This window comes from Zalophus californianus, chromosome 7, assembly GCF_009762305.2.
Source record: "Zalophus californianus isolate mZalCal1 chromosome 7, mZalCal1.pri.v2, whole genome shotgun sequence".
Taxonomy (NCBI): domain Eukaryota; kingdom Metazoa; phylum Chordata; class Mammalia; order Carnivora; family Otariidae; genus Zalophus; species Zalophus californianus.
The window spans coordinates 145810094-145828907 of record NC_045601.1 but is presented as its reverse complement, the minus strand read 5'-3'; the positions used below and the strand labels follow the sequence as shown (position 1 = coordinate 145828907).

General features: G+C 45.2%; 2 non-coding genes across 2 annotated transcripts; one reads left to right on the top strand and one right to left on the bottom strand.

Annotated features, from left to right (window-relative positions):
• Window positions 1-2163: 2163 nt before the first annotated feature.
• Window positions 2164-2235, bottom strand: TRNAA-AGC. Its single transcript has one exon. It is a non-coding gene; the product is annotated as a tRNA-Ala (tRNA).
• A 10750-nt stretch (window positions 2236-12985) lies between these two features.
• On the top strand, window positions 12986-13067 carry TRNAS-GCU. Its single transcript has one exon. It is a non-coding gene; the product is annotated as a tRNA-Ser (tRNA).
• The last annotated feature ends 5747 nt before the right edge of the window (window positions 13068-18814 follow it).

Here is an 18814-nt window from a genome sequence, read left to right as displayed (position 1 = left end):
ATTTTCCATTTATTTTGTTTGAATCCAGATCCAAACATGTTGCATTTAATCTCCTTGTATGTCATTTCATCTGTATCAGTTCTACCTCCTTTTCCCCCCTGATGGTCCGTTTACCCAGGAGAATTTTTCACACCCTGTATCTGGCTGATTGCATGTGTTATTAAACAGATTCTTGTATTCCCAATACTTACTGTCAATAGATGGCTCCATTGGTTTGACTGGATAAAGCATTAATTTTTTAACTCAGGTGTTTCATTGGTGGGGTTGGGTATGTTCTATTTCACTGCATCCGGATGCACATGATGTGTAGTTCTCTTACTTACGGTGTCATGGAATTAATCGTTGGTTTTAGGTGATGTCAACCTATTCCGTCCATTCCAGAGTTCCCCATCCAATTTCTCCTCATGGTTGTAGCCACCATTGATGATTGTGACCTGGATGCATTATATCTGTTGTAAAATGTTGACTCTAATTTTAATTATTCCTCCTGCATTTATCAGCTGTGACTCTTCTTTGGAGAAAATCTTTGTCTTATCAACTATATGTTTATCTTAAAAACAGTCCAGGGGCGCCTGGGTGGCTCAGTCAGTTAGGCACTTGCCTTCAGCTGGGGTTGTGAGCCTGGAGTTCCGGGATCGAGCACCCTGTCTGGCTCCCTGTTGGGGCAGGGAGTCTGCCTCTCCTTCTCCCTCTGCCCCTCCCCCCTCTCATGCTGTCCCTCTCTCTCAAATAAATCCATAAAATCTTTTTTAAAAATCCCATATTATTCATATAGGATAAACACTTGATTTGTTTCCTTCATTGGTCAGCTTTCAAAATAATGAGTTGCTATCCAAAAACCTCCAAAGGTTGGACTATTGCGTGTGAGTCTGTGTTGGTTTTACAACTAGATCCTCTAAATTCTCCATTTGTAGTAGCTTTTCCACTTTGAGAGATGATTTCCAGATGTATAATCCTACCAAGATATATGGAGATAGCTTTATCACTTACTATCCAATACTTAATCCTCTATTTTTTCATGTCTGAATGCCTTGATTAATACCTCCATCACAGAGGCACCTACCTGGGTGGCTCATTCGGTTAAGGTTCAGACTCTTGATTTTGGCTTTGATCATGATCTCAGGGTCTTGATCTCAGGGTCCTGAGATTGAGCCAGGCATGGAGCCCCACATCTGGGGCACACCCATCTGGCACAGCTCTGGGTGTGGAGCCTGCTTAAAACTCTCCCTCCCCCTCTCCCTCTGCCCCTTTCCCCACCTCTCTCCCCCCCCCAAAAAAAAGAAAGAAAGAAAGAAAAAGAAATACTTCCATCACAGCATTAAATAGTAATGAAGATAATAGACATCCTTGTCTTGTCATAAAGAATTTTAAATCCGTTTGACACAAAATACCTTAAAGAGACTTAAATAGGTGGTAGAGATCGCAAAAGTCTCCTAACAATATATATTACACAGAATTATCTTCCAGAATAAGAAATAATCCCTAGAAATTAATAAATTTAAAGTGATGGCTCTCTCTCATAGTATATATTCAAGTAATATTGCAGACTGGCAAATCAGCTTTGATTTTTGAATTGGCTAGGATATGCAGGTGTTACTTGTGGGCTGCTTGTTGGTTTGGGGGCAGTGGAAATTGCCCTCTAGTGATTTCTAAAATGAGCCTGACATGTCATTTATTTTGACTGAAGAGATATTTATTGAAGAGGCAGAGACTCTGGGTCCCTTCAGCCGACAATCTTCATTCAGTCTCGATCATGCAGTCTGGGCTCGGAAGGCGCCGCATACGGTGACAGCACTTCATTGTCCCTCGTGTGCGTAAAATCCCACAGTTATGACTGGGGCTCGCTCGGTCCATGTCTGGTGACTCAAAAGGGTAAAGTAGTTCGCAAGTTCAGAAGGAAAAAAATCAATGCGATCTTCTGCTGTTCCACCTCCAGGGTGTTCTTTGCCCGAGAGCTTTTCAAATTCAGAAGAAAGTCAACGAGGCCGAGGGTCTGGTGTTTTCTGTTGCACAGGGTCCAGGACCGCTGTGGTGGTGGCAGCGTTCTCGGCGCAGACATTGGGTGTCACTACAGGTGGAAAACGGAAGGAGAGAGGGCGGCAGGTCTGGCGGGAGAAGCGAGGGGTGGGTGTGACGGTCACGAGCGCATCCTCTCAAAACTGGTGGAGGTGCCGGGGATTGAACCCGGGACCTCGTACATGCTAAGCACGCGCTCTACCACTGAGCTACACCCCCGACTGCGCCTCGGGTACTTTGGATTCCTTTCGTGATTTATAATCATTATTTCTTCGCCTCTGAAAGAGCTAGTAAATTGCAGAGAAAATGTGAACGCAGACTTCCTCATGTGCGAAACAGGCTGCGCACTGGCTTCGAAAAAAGCAAAACAAAACAAAAAACCCAAAAAGCCACAGAATGAGATTTCAGAGGAAGGAGGCTGAAGAGACAGTGTGTGGCCTCGCGCTTTCCAGCCGCATTTCCTGCTTTCTGCGCGGAGAAGCCCCGGGAGGCCGCGGCAGGTGGCGGCGCAGCGGGGTGGAGCCGAGGGGGCCCGCGCCCCCCGCGCCTCCCGGGACCGAGACCCTCACGCCATCTCCGTTTCCGGGAGCCGAAAACGGCCACTGAACGCCCCGTGCTGGTGGCAGGGAACGTCCCCGCGGGCTCACGGTGTCCTGCACTGATCACAAGGACAAGCTGGGAACGCGAGCCCGGGTGACAGGTGTCCCTGTCCGCAACCCCTGGCGGCCCGCGCTGTGCGGGGCTCGTGGGGGGGTGGGTGGGACTGTTGCTTCGGTGTCAGGTGAGCAAGCCAGACAGCCCTGGCTCCTGCTTCCCCACGACCAGCCCGTGGGGACCTCGGCAGTCATGAAGAATCACTGGTTCCTTGGATGGTTTGTGGGGACATGGGGGGGGGGCTTCTACTTTAAAGAGTTGGCCCGGTCCAGCCCAAGCTCCCAGCCGCCGATGTCTCTGGAGCATCCGGTGCAGTCTCTCTCTGCCTCTGAAACAATTTCAAACTTATTAGAAAATTGAAAAATAAAAAATAAAAACAGTACAAAAATGCCCGTATGCCTTTAACACAGATTTATCCATTGTGATATAATATATTATATTTTACTCCATTTGCTTGAACCTTTGCTTCCCCTTTCTCTGATTCGAGAGTAAGCTGCAGTCCGTCCTGTTCAGTTATCCTCACGTGCTTTGCTCCGTAACCAGGTGCTGTGAGGAACGGCGGGGAATTTAACACTTGACACAGTGGCTGTGTTCCATCTACAGTCGGCATGCTAATTTGACCAACTGACCCGATTTCCCTCTGGTACAGCGTCTAGTCTGAGGTCAGGCATTGCATTTAGTAGGCCTCTTGTAGTTTTCTTTAATCTGGAACATTTCCACAACTTTTTTTTTTTTTTAATAGAACGTTTTGGGTCTGACTAGTTTTCTCATGATTAGTTTCAGGTCGTGCATTTCCAGCTGAATACTTCGTAGCTGGTGTTGTGTAATGATCATATCTGGAGACTGCCTCGCATGGATGAGTGACAGCACCGTGCCCAAATACTCTGGTGTTTAGTGGGAGAACTCACTCGTTCATAGTATTTAGAATGAAGAGAGCAGAGACCAGAAAAGAAGAGGGATAAGGACCAGATTTAAAGGCTTATAATTAGACGCCATGCCTGCTTACAGAAAGCATCTTTGTAAAGTTTTCCCTGAAGATTTGAGGGAGAATTGCGCTGGGAGATACACCCAGGGTCCAAAAATACACATGCTGTGGTCAACGAGATCACACAGCCCTCAAATGCATGCAGGTCTCAGTCCCTGGAGCCTGTGAGTGTTGGCTCGGACAGCAAGAGAATGCAGACGTGATGGAGGTAGGGGTTCTGCGCTGGGAAAGTCATCCTGGGTTCTCTGGATGGGCCCTGAATGTAATCACCCCTGTCCTTCCATGAGGGGAAAGCAAAGAAGAAGACAGTGTGTATACTGAAGGTGGACGCTGCCCTGCGGCTTTGAATGCACAGTAAGCAACCGCGGGCTCAGAAATGAAAACAGTGCAGCTCTAAAAACTGGAAAATTAAACAAAACAGATTCTTCCCTGCAGCCTCTGGAAGGAGTGCAGCCCCACCAACACCTCTAAAAGTGTAAGAGAATAAGTGTGTATTGCTGTATGCCACCCAGAGTTTGTGGTAATTTGTTACAGCGGCCATGTGATACTTGATTGCACTAGGTTTTTTTTTCTTTAAATTTTTATTGTTCTGTTAATCACCATATGTTACATCATTAGTTTTTGACGTAGTGTTCCATGATTCATTTTTTGTGCATAACAACCCAGTGCTCCATGCAGAACGTGCCCTCTTTAATACCCATCACCAGGCTAACCCATCCCACCACCCCCTCCCCTCTAGAACCCTCAGTTTGTTTTTCAGAGTCCATCGTCTCTCATGGTTTGTCTCCCCCTCCGATTTACCCCCCTTCATTCTTCCCCTCCTGCTATCTTCTTTTTTTTCTTAACATATATTGCATTATTTGTTTCAGAGGTACAGATCTGTGATTCAACAGTCTTGCACAATTCACAGCGCTCACCATAGCTCATACCCTCCCCAATGTCTATCACCCAGCCACCCCATCCCTCCCACCCCCCACCACTCCAGCAACCCTCAGTTTGTTTCCTGAGATTAAGAATTCCTCATATCAGTGAGGTCATATGATACATGTCTTTCTCTGATTGACTTATTTCACTCAGCATAACACCCTCCAGTTCCATCCATGTCGTTGCAAATGGCAAGAGGTCATTCCTTTTGATGGCTGCATAATATTCCATTGTATACATATACCACAGCTTCTTTATCCATTCATCTGTCGATGGACATCTTGGCTCTTTCCACAGTTTGGCTATGGTGGACATTGCTGCTATAAACATTGGGGTGCACGTACCCCTTCGGATCCCTACATTTGTATCTTTGGGGTAAATACCCAGTAGTGCAATTGCTGGATTGTATGGTAGCTCTATTTTCAACTTTTTGAAGAACCTCCATACTGTTTTCCAGAGTGGTTGCACCAGTTTGCATTCCCATGCACTAGGTTTTGCAAGTCGGCATTGGAGGACAGCTGTGGTGATTTCCCTCCTGCCAGAAGCACATAGAAGTTTCCATTTCCCAGCATCTTTAACAACACCTGCTGTTCTTCACCTTTATGGTCTGCGCCATTCCTATGTAGGCAGGATTTTGTGTTACTCTTCCTGATTTGCATTTCTCTGATTTCTAGTGAGGTTCAACATCTCTTAATATTATAAGTCATTTAGGCATTACTTTTCTGATTCATTTCCTTGTCCCATTTTTCTTTTGTGTTGCCTCTTTTTCTGATGGTATTTTATTTTTTTAATAAGATTTTTTTTTTTAAAAGCAATCTCTACAGCCAACGTGGGGCTTGAACTTACCACCCTGAGATCAAGAGTCGCGTGCTCTAGCAACTGAGACAGCCAGGTGGTATTTTTTATTTTTAAATTTTTGTTTTTTAATTGCTCTTTTGCAAGGGGTCTTTTATATAGTATATATTAATTTCTTGTCAGTCTTAGTTGCAAAAAATCTCCTTCCAGTCTATTATATATTCACGAATTTCATCTGTGGCGTTCTTTATTGATTGAAAACCATCGCTTCTCATGACAGGGCTGTCCATTTTCAATGATTTGGTTGTGCCTTTTGGTTCCTGTTTTTTTTTTTTTTCTTTTTAATCTCCGCCAATTATGACTGATTAGAAAGTCCTACTTCCCAACCATTAGTCCTTGAATAGTACATCCATTGTGACATTTCCAATCTCACAAAGAGTTGGAGAATTATAAGGGGTCACTGAAAACAAATAAATGTTATCTGAAAACAAATAAATGTTATCTGGCTCTACAGTAATTCGGGAGCACTGAAAACAAATAAATGTTATCTGGCTCTACAGTAATTCGGGAGCACCTGGAGCCCAGGTCAGGGCAATTAGTGACCCAAGCTTTAGATGTGGGAGCCCTGCTCGGAGTGCCTGGGAGTCAGAGCCGCTGGGAACAAGCAGCATAGGAAACACACCTGGGTCAGTCCAGGAGCAGGTTATCCTGAAGCCAGGAGCTGACGGAACTGTAGGGATGAGTGATTTCATGTCATAAAACTGGGGTTGTGGAAGATCAGAGCCTGACGCTTGTTATGGGCTGAAACCTGTAGTGGGACGCAGATGGCTCAGGGTCAGCTTTGTCCCCAGTTCTGGGAAGAAGTGGAAACATACCCTCTTTGACAGAAAACTTCCCCAAATTAGGCCTGCAGGACTCATTCATATTAAGATCACACAACCAGGGGGCACCTGGGTGGCTCAGTTGTTAAGCATCTGCCTTTGGCTCAGGTCCTGATCCCAGGGTCTCCAGATTGAGCCCTGCATCGGGCTCCCTGCTCCGCGGATGCTTGCTTCTCCCTCTCCCACTCCCCCTGCTTGTGTTCCCTCTCTCACTGTGTCTCTCTCTGTCAAATAAATAAATAAAATCTTAAAAAAAAAAGATCACACAACCAGCTCAACAGTAAGGATGACCACACACACAAGAAGATAAACCACGATGCCTATGGTTCAGCAGATACAAAATGTGACATATATAGATAGACCTAAGGAACTGCAGATGTTGAAATTTTAAGATACAAGATAAAGAATAGCTATGTAGGATATGTATCAATAAATTAAGGATACAGAGTATGCAAGAAGAATGAATAGAATGATACAACATTTAGAACTCAAGAAATAAAGATACAATAGTTGAAATTAAAAATTCTGAATAGGTAAGACTAAACAGCATATTAGCTACAGCCGAAGAAAGAATTACTACATTGAGAGATAAAGCCAAAACGCTGATCCAGAATACAGCAAAAATAGTTAAGAACATGGAACATTCAAAGCAAGCTGTGACAGATGAACCTGACCACAGGTCATTTGCACCTCTTCCCGTCAGGGGGTGGAGTCTAATTTATGCCTCTAAACCTAGAATCTGAGCTGCTCTGACCAGTGGAGTACAATGAAGTGATGATGTGCCACTTCCAAGCCTGGTCTCCAGAAACCTTGTCGTGCCCCCGTCACTTTCCTGGAATACTACTATCATTGTGAAAGAAGGCTGGATCATCCTGCTAGAAAGATCACACTGAAGAAACCTGATCAACTCCCAGAAATAGACCCTGCCTACCATCAGATACGTTACTGAGGCCATCCAAGAACAGTCTCCAGCTGACCTGCCAGTTGGCCACAAAGAAGTTAGTCCAGCTGACCCCACAGAGAGAAGGGATGATACAGTCCACTTGAGCCCTACCCATATTGCCACCCCATAGAACTGTGAGAAAATAAGTGGGGTGTTGTTTTAAGCCCCCGAGTTTTGGGGTAGTTTATAACAGCCACAGAAGATGGATAAAATAACACAGTAGAGATGTAGGATCAAGTAATAAATTCTGAAGTATATATAATTAGAGCCAGGAATAAAAGAGAAAAATGTAGGCGAGGTAACATTTGAAAACAAAATAGCTGAGGATTTCCCAGAACTGGAGAGGAATTTTCATGCATAAAAGATTCAGAAAGCACAGTGCATCATGAGCAAGGTAAAGTGAACAACTATATCTTCACACCTCCTATTGAAAGTATGTTACACCAAAGAGATCTGAAATCAGCCAGAGAAAGTGGGCAGATCTCCTGCAAAGGAGGAACAATTAAAATGTTAACAAGAACCTTAATTTCATGATACAATCCAGGAAAAGGGAAATCTATTTTAGAAGTATTGAAATAAAAATTGTCAGTCTAGAGTTGTGCACTCATCAAACTAACCTTTAAGAATGGGAGCTTTTTACCACCGTTTACAAATAAAGATTTATTTATTTAAGAGAGGGAGCGGGGTGGGAGGGGCAGGGGGAGAGAGACAACTCCAAGCAGACTCTATTCCGAGCGAGCAGAGCTGGGGTGGGGCTCGATCTCACAACCCTGAAATCACACCCTGAGAGGAAATCAAGAGTTTGATGCTCAACCAACTGAGCCACCAGGTGCCCTGACCACAGTTACAAATAAAAACCAGGAGTTGACAACCAAAAGACCTGCATCAAACAAATTCTTTTAATTTGTATTATTAAAACATTCAAACTTGCATAAAGTTAGAGAGACTAGTATACTGAATGTCCACGTCCATCTCAGCCTGGTTCAGCAATGATTAACACACACTATTCTTATTTCATTCATCCCTCCCCGTTTTTTTCTGAAGTATTTCAAGCTATTTTCAAGCATCATGCAGTTTGATCTTTTAAATATTTCAGTATATACCTCTAATAGATAGACATTAAAAAAGTAATTTCAATAACTTTATCACATCTAAAAAATTTAACTCAAATTCTTTTTTTTCTAATGTTTCTTTTTTTACGGAGGGGCAGAGGGAGAGAGAATCTCGGGCAGACTCCACACCCAGCTCGAAGCCCAATGTGGGGCTCAATCTCACAACCCTGAGATCATGACATGAGCCAAATTCAAGAATCCAACACTTAACCAACTGAGCCACCCAGGCACCCCTAACTAAAATTCTTAATACTAATACTCAATCCAAGTTCAATTTTCTCAGTTTTGTAAAGATGCCTTTTTATAGTTGATTTGATTCATAATCCAAATAAGGTCCACACATTGCTTATGGTTGATAAAATCTCTTAAAATTCTCACCGTGTAACATTGCCTCTTTTATTTTTTTAATGCCATTCACTTGTTTATGTAACTGGGTGATCTGTCCTGTAGAATCTCTTATGTTCCAAGTTTGGTTGATTTTATCCTTGTGGTATCAATGTGTTTTCTTACTCTCCATATCTCTTATAAACTGGTCATTACACATGGAAGTTTTGTTGGATTCACATTCAGTTGTTCTCAGCTAGAATTCATTATAAGTTTCACTATGTAAGGGGTGCCTGGGTGGCTCAGTTGGCTAAACATCTGCCCTTGGCTTGGGTCATGATCCTGGGGTCCTGGGCTTAGGTCCTGCTCCCTGCTCAGTGGAGAGTCTGCTTCTCCCTCTCCCCCGTCCCTCCCCCTGCTCATGCTCACTCTCTCTCTCAAATAAAATCTTTTTTTTTTATTATTTTATTTGACAGAGAGAGCACAAGCAGAGGGAGAGAGAGGGAGAAGCAGGCTCCCCACTGAGCAAGGAGCCCGATGTGGGGCTTGATTCCAGGGCCCTGGGATCATGACCTGAGCCGAAGGCAGCTGCTTAACCGACTGAGCCACCCAGGCGTCCCTCAAATAAAATCTTTAAAAAAAAAGTTTCACTATGTATTTCCTCTAGTATCATATCAGGTGACATATAACTTAGGTTTTTCCACTTCTAATTATGCTAAGATTGTTCACTGGGTTCGATATTATCAGCTGGTCCACCCCTTTGCCTTCCACCCAGTGGTTTCTTCAACCATTGATTATTACTTCCTACATTCATTATGTATTAACAGTTGTAAAATGATTTTTTTTTAAAGATTATTTATTTATTTGACAGAGAGAGTTAGCGAGAGCAGGAACACAAGCAGGGGGAGTGGGAGAGGGAGAAGCAGGCTTCCCGCCGAGCAGGGAACCCAATGCGGAGCTTGATCCCAGGACCCCGGGATCATGACCTGAGCTGAAGGCAGCCGCTTAATGGCTGAACCACCCACGTGCCCCTAAAATGATGATTTTTTAAAGCATTTCTTTTGCATTTTTATTTATAAATATTCTACAAATGGTAACTTTTCTTAATCATTTATTGGATATCTTTACAAAGGCAAGGTAAATGACAGGTTAATTATTAAAATAATGTCTAAATGATGTACTTCTTGCAGATTTTTTTTAATTTTGTTTCAATTCAATTAACGTATTGTGTATTATTAGTTTCAGAGATAGAGTTCAGTGATTTATCAGTTGTATATAACATCCGGTACTCATTATCATTACATCACGTGTCTTCCTTAATGTCCATCACCCAGTTACCCCATCCGCCCCCCTCCAGCAACCCTCAGTTTGTTTCCTGTGATTAAGAGTCTCTTATGGTTTGCCTCCCTGTTTTTATCTTATTTTATTTTTCCTTCCCTTTCCCTATGATCCTCATTTTGTTTCTTAAATTCCACATATGAGTGAGATAATATGATAATTGTCTTTCTCTGATTGACTTATTTCACTTAGCATAATACCCTCCAGTTCCATCCACATGGATGTAATGATAAGTATTCATCTTTTCTGTTGGCTGAGTAATATTCCATTATATGTATATACCACATCTTCTTTATACATTCATCTGTCGATGGACATCTCAGCTCTTTCCATAGTTTGGCTATTGTGGACACTGCTGCTATAAACATCGGGGTGCATGTACCCCTTTGGGTCACCGCATCTGTATCTTTGGGGTAAATACCCAGTAGTACAATTGCTGGGTTGTAGGGTAGCTCTATTTTAACGTCTTGAGGAACCTCCATACTGTTTTCCAGAGTGGTTGCGCCAGCTTGCATTCCCACCAACAGTGTAGGAGGGTTCCCCTTTCTCCACATCCCCGCCAACATCTGTCGTTTCCTGACTTGTTAACTTTAGCCATTCTGACTGGTGTGAGGTGGTATCTCATTGAGGTTTTGATTTGAATTTCCCTGATGCTGAGTGATGTTGAGCACTGTTTCATGTGTCTGTTGGCCATTTGGATTTCTTCTTTGGAAAAATGTCTGTTCATGTCTTCTGCCCATTTCCTGACTGGATCATTTGTTCTTTGGGTGTTGAATTTGATAAATTCTTTATAGATCTTGGATACTAGCCCTTTATCTGATATGTCATTTCTTGCAGGTATTTTTGATGTCAGTGCCCATCATGGTTTTCCAAAGTTGTAAAAGGCCCAGGGCAATTTCCACTTTTTTTAGTCTTACACCACATCAAAATAAATACAAAAGGAAGATTCTAAAAATTGGGATATATTTGAAATAATTATACTGAAAGATGAACTCCGTTAACACCAAATAAATATACAATAATTGTATGTATCATGTACTTTGGAGGTATCAAGAAAAGTCTGAATTTGAGCCTTCGTGCAACTGAGGCTGAGGCTAAATGGGCCTCACTGATATTATCTAAAACTATTTATTGATCTACCTTCATATGTATTTAAAATAATAATAATAACAAGACTGTGCATACTACACTTGAACTTGCATCCCTCCCACCTCCACTTGATAGTTGGGTTTTAAGAAGGGAATAAGGATGTAAGTTTTTAAATTTTAATAGGACTTATAAGATTATTTTTTAATGTGTTTCTGCCAGTTTATATTCTCACCGCAGCATTTCAAAACATGCTTTCCAACATCTGGCCCAGATTTGTTATTATTAATTTTATAAATATGTGTCAATCTGATGGAAGGGAGAATTTATTACTATTTTAATTAGCATACTTTAAATATACATGAAGTGGTTAATTTCATGTATATGAAATCATGGATATGAAATTTAAGGATGTTTATTGTCTGGTTGTTTCCTACTTCTGTGGATTGCCTGCATATATTACTGGTTCGTTTTTTTCTCTGCTGGTTCTCTTTTCTTAGGGATAATAATGCTAATGCAAAGCTTTGTCAACCAATGGTGATTCCAAGTGCCAGGCATTTTAAAGCACTTTGCATATTCATTCAATCCTTACAGCAGCCCTGCAGTGTTACTTATGAGTCCAACAAACTGAAATAATTGAAAACAGTCTCTCTGTGTACCTTGCTTTTTGATGTTTAGTAGTTCTTTTATTAAAATACAGATTTGTTTCATTCATTCACTCAAGAATAGCTATTGTCTGTGCCTACTACTCTCCGATGTAATGTGATGAATAATGAACTATGATCCCTGCCCTCTGGGGAGCATCGGAGGGAAAACAGTAAAAAAAAAAAAAAATAAATAAATAAAAAACCTTTGTTAATCTAACAGGGAAATTTCCGACTCAAAATTTGTATTGAGAAATAGTTCTGAAGTCACCGGTATAAATTGGGTTTCCTGGGAGCTATAAAGAGGGACACACAAGAAGTGAACCTAATTGATTTGAACAAAACGGGAGTCCTAACTCAAGGCTTAAGGAAAATCATAACAACCGATAATATGGTTGTTTGACTCACTAAATGAATAAATCCTTAGTGCTCTAATCTGTGGATTGTAGGTGAGTTTCCCATGACGGATGGTGTATGCTGGAGGTGAGTTTATGAAATTCAGTAAAGGAACATGACAGGGAGAGAAGAGGGTCTCCTGTGCCAAAGCTAAGAATAGAGGTAGAGGCTTCATGGGAAGGAAGAGAGCATCTTGGCAAGTAAGAATCTCATCTTCCCATTTCTCTCCAGAATCCTGCACGACATACAGAAAAGCATAGAAGCCTGGTGAGTAAAGGGGTTTCTTGAGGCTGGGTTTACCGGAGTTTCCCTTGGGAAGAAACACCACGGAGGTGGGGAGAGCGCTGGAGAGGGAGCCGGCGAGGTGGCCTCCCGAAGCCCCCGGGGAGCGGGATGGGGCCCCCGCCCGGGGCACGCTGCACCCCGGACCCCGGGTCTCCGGCCCCCGCCGTCCCCGGTGCGGAGGCGGCCACGCGCAGTCAGCCTCGCTAGGATCCCGGTTCACTCCGGCGCCAGCGCGGGCTCGTCCGGGCGCTTGCGCTCAGCTTTTGCTGCAGCCGACTTGTCCCGTGCAGGTGCCAAGCCCCAGGAAGCGAACAGGAGAGACAGGCAGGCGCGGCGCGCCCGCTCACGCGTTTGGGGGCACATCCTAGGGGGTCCCAGCCCTTCCCGGAGCGGCGGGCGCGGCGGCGCGCAGGCGGGGCGGCCGACAGGTGCGCGCACAGCTGCCCTCAGCCCGCCGGGTGCCGTGAAGGGACCTGGAAACACCTGACCGGGGGTACGGTCGTGAGGATCGAGTCCGCACGAGGCCAGAGGAAACGCAGTCTCGGGGATCACGGCAGAACCGACCGCGGGGTGAAGAGTCTGAGCGCGCCCGGGCTGCGCCCGACGAGGTGGCCGAGTGGTTAAGGCGATGGACTGCTAATCCATTGTGCTCTGCACGCGTGGGTTCGAATCCCACCCTCGTCGAGAGGTTTTCCTGCCCTCCGGGCGGGGTGGCTCGGGGAGAGCCGCGGGTATTCGTTCCCGGTTCGCCCCTCAGCCGCGTGAGTGGTTGGCGGCGGCGGAGTTTCCCTGCATAGCCAGTCCTCCCAGCCGCACAGCACCACGGCCATCTCAGCGGGTCGCTTGTCTTTACCTCCGAGCTTCTGGAGGGCGGGAGAGAGATTCACGCTCACCCAGGAGTCCCCAGGTCTTCTGAAGAAGCAGCTGGATACTTAACTGAAGGCTAGAAAAACATTGCCTAACTTAAATGATAAAGTCATCCACAGAGAGAGGTAAATAAATAAGTTGCTTATACTGTGTTTTGCACGATATTTTCAGCCAGATTTTAACTGTACTGCAATTTCAACAGGTTTGCTAATTTAAAGTGTCCCCTCGCCCCCAACATGTAATTTTGAATGTGTTTATCTGTAAAACGTTAAACATGTTTTTAGAAATGAATTTGCTGCGTCCTAGGATATATGCATTTGAAATATTTCGACATAGTGCCAAATTGCCCACCAAAGGAATTTTATTAGTCTACACTCCCAACCAATAATGAGTGAAGTCTTTGTCCCCTCACCTTCCCCAATATGGTATGTTGTCAACTTTCAGTTGTCTGTTCATTTAGTAGGTGAAAGTGATATTACAGTACAATTTAACTCCCATTTCACTTATGTCAGAATACCTCACATTTATAAAAAATATAGAATTGTTTTTGTTTTAATTCATCTGAATTTTTATTTATTTATTTATGTATTTGAGCTGAGAGCAATATTTGAAGTATGATCTCTGGGCTGCTTCAAGTCCTTGTTGTGAATGAAGAATTCTGGGCCTCACTCTTGATCTATTAAATTATGATCTCCGGGAGTGTGCTTTCAAATCTGTGATTTAATAAAGCATTCAGATGTTTTTTCTGTTGACCTTAAAGCCTTGTATCTGGCTTAGGTGTCCACATGTTACATCTAACCACCCAGAATTCTATTTCTGTAAATGTTCAGCCCAGGAAAGCTGCTCCTATCTTCCGTCTTTCCAGCCACATCTCTCCTATTTTGTTCAGATTTTAAAAGCTGTTTTCATATCCTCAGATGACTGGCCACCGTTAATTCATTCACTCTACTCTGGACACACCTTTACATAGCTGATTGCATCCTCAAATACTGAGTTAGGTCTCTTCTCTGGAAAACACATTTTCCCAGGATGTGTCTGTAAGTTCTTTGAGGGAATTATCAAAGAAAAATTGCACCAGATGGAGTTAAACAGGCTTAAGTTAAGACTACTGCAATAGAAGACAGAGATTGAACTCAACTTGGAATACAACTGGGGCAGCTAGGTTCTTAACAGCCAGTGGGCAGGGACAGAGAGTCACTGGATGGAAAATTGCTAAAAAACAAAAAAACACACAAAAAAACTTGATTAAATATTTAGTGGAGTAGATGGAACTTGATTTGATATCAAGTGTAGGGGTTTCCCACCTAAACTGGTTTAGCAGGATTCTTGCACAAACTGGACTCCATAGGATTCTTTATTAACCTGGACTTGACAGCCGAGGGTGGAGCGAGCCTCTTTCAGAAGAAGGCTCAGAAGAGCCTCACTTGTTTGGTCAAGGAGGGAGTCCTTGTCAACACCCCTAGAGGTTCCCTCAGCTTCCTAAAGGCACAGGAGAGCCATGGAGCCTGTGAGGTACCAGCACAAGTATCCACATATGCCCTCCCAGCCTCTCTCGTGTGTCTGGCCGGTTCTGCCTCCCTGTGGCACTTGCTCCGGGGCCTTCTCCCCAGGCCTGGGTCACTCTGGCGCAGACACCCCTCCACCCAGGCCTCTTCCATTACCTGAATTTAGAGGATTGGAATAAAGTCTGAATTCATGGATTTGAGCTAAGACAAGTGGGTCCGTGATGCTGGATATGATCACAATGATTAGGTCATTAAATTCTCTTTCAATATTTAAGAAGTATTTCTTCCTTCTGTTCCTGTCACTCATAAAGTTCCAGGAGGGCAGTCGGAAGTCTGGGGTCTGTTTGTGCTATTGAGTTTGTTTTGGTGAGGATGTCGGTGCTGCATGGCTGAGAGACCACAGGCTGGCGGTGGTGCTGGTTCGGAGAAGGACTGCAGGTACAGACTTCCCAGACGGGGAAGGCCTTCGGGCCATTTCACAAGAGAGAAGACACTTTGGGGGAGGTCTCATCACACTAGCATCCACAAGGTGGAAAGAAGGCAGGGCCACACCTGCTGTGGCAGCAGCCTGAGCAGAGAGGTTATTTCCCTTTGCAGATAGCATTATCACAGACCACGTAAGTGGAGGTGCCATCAAGCACCCCCAGTGGGAACCAAAATGATGTTCTCATAAGCTTAGTAGCCTTCATTTGTTATATAATTTCTGTGTAACCAGTGGTAATTCTTCATAGGAGCTGATAAATATTTGTAGTCTAACGAATCACCGGAATTGGGGAGAGTAGGGCTTGACTTTGTTATGAGAACATTAAAATGTTGAAATAAAAAGGAATCTGAAAATAGGTCACTGGATTTAAAGGTTGCCCCTTATGACATAGAAGAGATTCACCTGTACAAAACAGATATCTGTCTTTTCCTTTTTTTTTTTTTAATACCTATCTCTTCCTAATTTAACTCTTGTCTTGTTGGAAGGAAATCTTTTCTTCCTGTGGCCTGTTTCTGTCTTCATTCTAAAGGTAAAATGAGTATACGGACTTTCTAGGTTTGATCCTTACTTCCAACTCTATCCTGTCTACACAGTGAGAATAATGTTCCTCGAGCACATTTTCTGTCCCTGAGTCTCAGCTAGGATGGTTCAGTTGTCATGTTTGTTGGTGCGAGGACACCCCACCCTGTGCTGCCTGTGTCAGACTGGGGTACCAGTGGGGGAGCGTCCTGCCACCTCCAGGCTGCCCTCCAGGAATGTGGGGTAGGTAGTGGGAATGAGGAGGAAGCAGAGAGGGTGGATGAGTGTTCCTAGTTGCGAGAGTGAGAAATTCCCTGGGTGTGGGGCTTGGCGTCTCTGCCTCTATGCAGGGCACAGACTGAGAGCTCCAGGGGACACCTTTGTACTTGGAGATGTTGAAGGTGATGGGTGCCCCAGGAAGGTGAACTTTTGAAAATGGAATTTAAGTCCCTGGTTCTTCTGTTTGATTCTAGTTGGGACAGACACCTATCCATAGTCGTGGTTAAGTATCTCCTCAGAGTAAATGCAGTAGCTCCAACCCAGAGGTCGGTCAGGCTTCCATGGGACCAAGCTGATAATGAAATCTGATGCTGTGTTGTTGCTGAAGAGGTGATGAGCAAAATATAAGTCAAGGCAGTTGGGCCACTCTCCACCCCGCTTCTGTTGCTATCCAGATTTTGTGAGGTCTGCAGCCTACACAACTTAGCCGGTCCTGTTTAAGAAAAAGAATAGACGTTATCAACACAAAATTAGATACAGCCATTCTAAGGTGTATATGATGTATCTGAGGATAAGATGCCGTAGAAAGAGGTAGCAGTCTTAATTTTTTTTTTCAAGGTATGGAAAAAAATTTATTTAGCTTTGTGAGGCTTTACTTTCACAATAATACACACCCTTGGCACTGTAAGACCCTATTAAAGTTTCATAAATTGTCTTAATAAGGTAATTATTTAGGTTGATTTTATGAGACTTTCAGATATTAAGTTTGAGAAAGTTAGTGGTTCTCAGGATTTGCACAGATGATGACAATCAAAAAAGTAAAGAATAAGACTTTCTTAACAATCCTAATAACACAGTAAGTTGCATTTTCTAATCAAACACCTATTCCTAGGTTATATTCATTTTGATGAAAGAGACAGCAGTCTTAACTAATTTCCATTATAATATACTCTGGCACTTTTACAAAACATGTTTCATACAGGGCTACCCCTTCCAGGGTCTTGCAAAGAGCGTGTGCAAGTGAGGGGTCATGATAAATACTTCTCCGAGAGGCTGTTTGGCAATATCTTTCAAAATAATCTCCCTCAACAATTTTTTCCTTAAGTACAAAAAATTAAAAATAAAAATACTTGTTTAAGAATGTTCATTGTAACAGTTTGCAGTATCAAATTTGACAATGTGCCCATCCACTTAACGGAAATAATAGCTGCTACTAAAAAGACTGGAATAGAGGTAGGTACCGACATGTTGGCTTGGCAGTTTTGGGAGAGGATTTACTTTAAAACAAACAAAACCCATCAATTTCTCAATTGTAATATAGCATGATGTAATTTTTATAAGTCTTAATTTGTGAGTTTATATATTCATTTTTAAACAGATTTGAGGAATATACACGGAACTCGGTCTGAATTTTTCTGAGAAATGGAATTCGGGGATAAAGGAGTTTTTCATTTTTTTGCCATGTTCACCTTTGCGATACAGTTTTTCTTTTGTTTACAGGTGCTATCACTTTTGATACTAAAAGTGACAATCTACCAAGAAATGAACAGCCTTCCAGAGAGGACTTAGAAGTCCTGTTTAGTCCATGTTGGCCGCGTCCTGTGCGCAGCGTGGCCGCGATCAGAGCCCTCAGAAGACCAAAGGGACAGAAGATGGACCCGTGACTGCAGAGGGGAGCCGTCGGCGCGGGGAAAACCACCGAAGACAAACGCCGCGCGTTCACAGCGGGAGGGACCTGGGAGGCTCCTCTGAAGATCCACTGACGAGGGCACACAGCAAAAAATTTATATACCATTTCGCCGGATTTAGCGACTCACCCAAGACCATTTACAGAACCCAAGGGTGACAATTTTTAGTTTAGAGATTTCCAAAAGCAATGTCCTGATTCTTCAAAGCCTCTTGAATCGGAAATGCCAAAATGTGAATCATCAATAGGGACCGAAGTAGAAGGGAAGCGAGAGCCGGGAGAGGGAGCCATGCAGCCGTCCAACGAGCTCCCCTCGCGGTGTATCACGCGCCGCGGCTGCGGGCCCGGCCGGCTGGGCGCGGAGGAGGCAGCGCCACCGGGGCGGGCACCGCGGGGCGGGCGGTGCTGCGGCTGCTCCCGGACCTGGCGCCGCGCGCTCGCCCGGCCTTCCTCCAGCCGCGCCGTTGCGCGCACCTGCCGACGCCGTGGCCGCGGAGCGCGCGGCCCGAGGGAGCACGCGGCGGGCGGGACGTCCCGCGCTCTGGGAACGCGCACGGTGGCTCGGGCGTCGGCTCAGGGCGGAGCCGCCGCCGCCGGGGAAGCGCCGTGTCTGTGGGTCGCGCGGCTTCCGCACCCGTAGAACGGAGAGATGACGCTGGGTGTTCCAGTGCCTTCTCAAGCCTGGCTTGCGGCGACCGGGGAGGGAGGCGGGCTGCAGCCCGCAAATTCGCGGCCGTGGCGTGCGCCGCAGGGGTGCCCTCGCACCCGCGTCCGCTGCCAAGAAAACCCGGAGCCGCCTGGAGCCGGTGGAACGCCCCGCGGACGGCGGCGGCGCCCGCTTTCCTCAGCGCTCGCTCCGGGGCGCAGCCGCCCGCGGCCACGACCACCGAGAGCTCGCACCGCGCGGCGTCCTAGAGCGGACCGGAAGTGCGCGCGCGGCCGGCGGGGACGTGCGGGCGGCGGCCGTCGCGTCGGAGACCCCGCCGGCCGGGAGGGTGGCCCTAGGCCCGCGGCGCAGCCGCCCGCGGCCACGACCACCGAGAGCTCGCACCGCGCGGCGTCCTAGAGCGGACCGGAAGTGCGCGCGCGGCCGGCGGGGACGTGCGGGCGGCGGCCGTCGCGTCGGAGACCCCGCCGGCCGGGAGGGTGG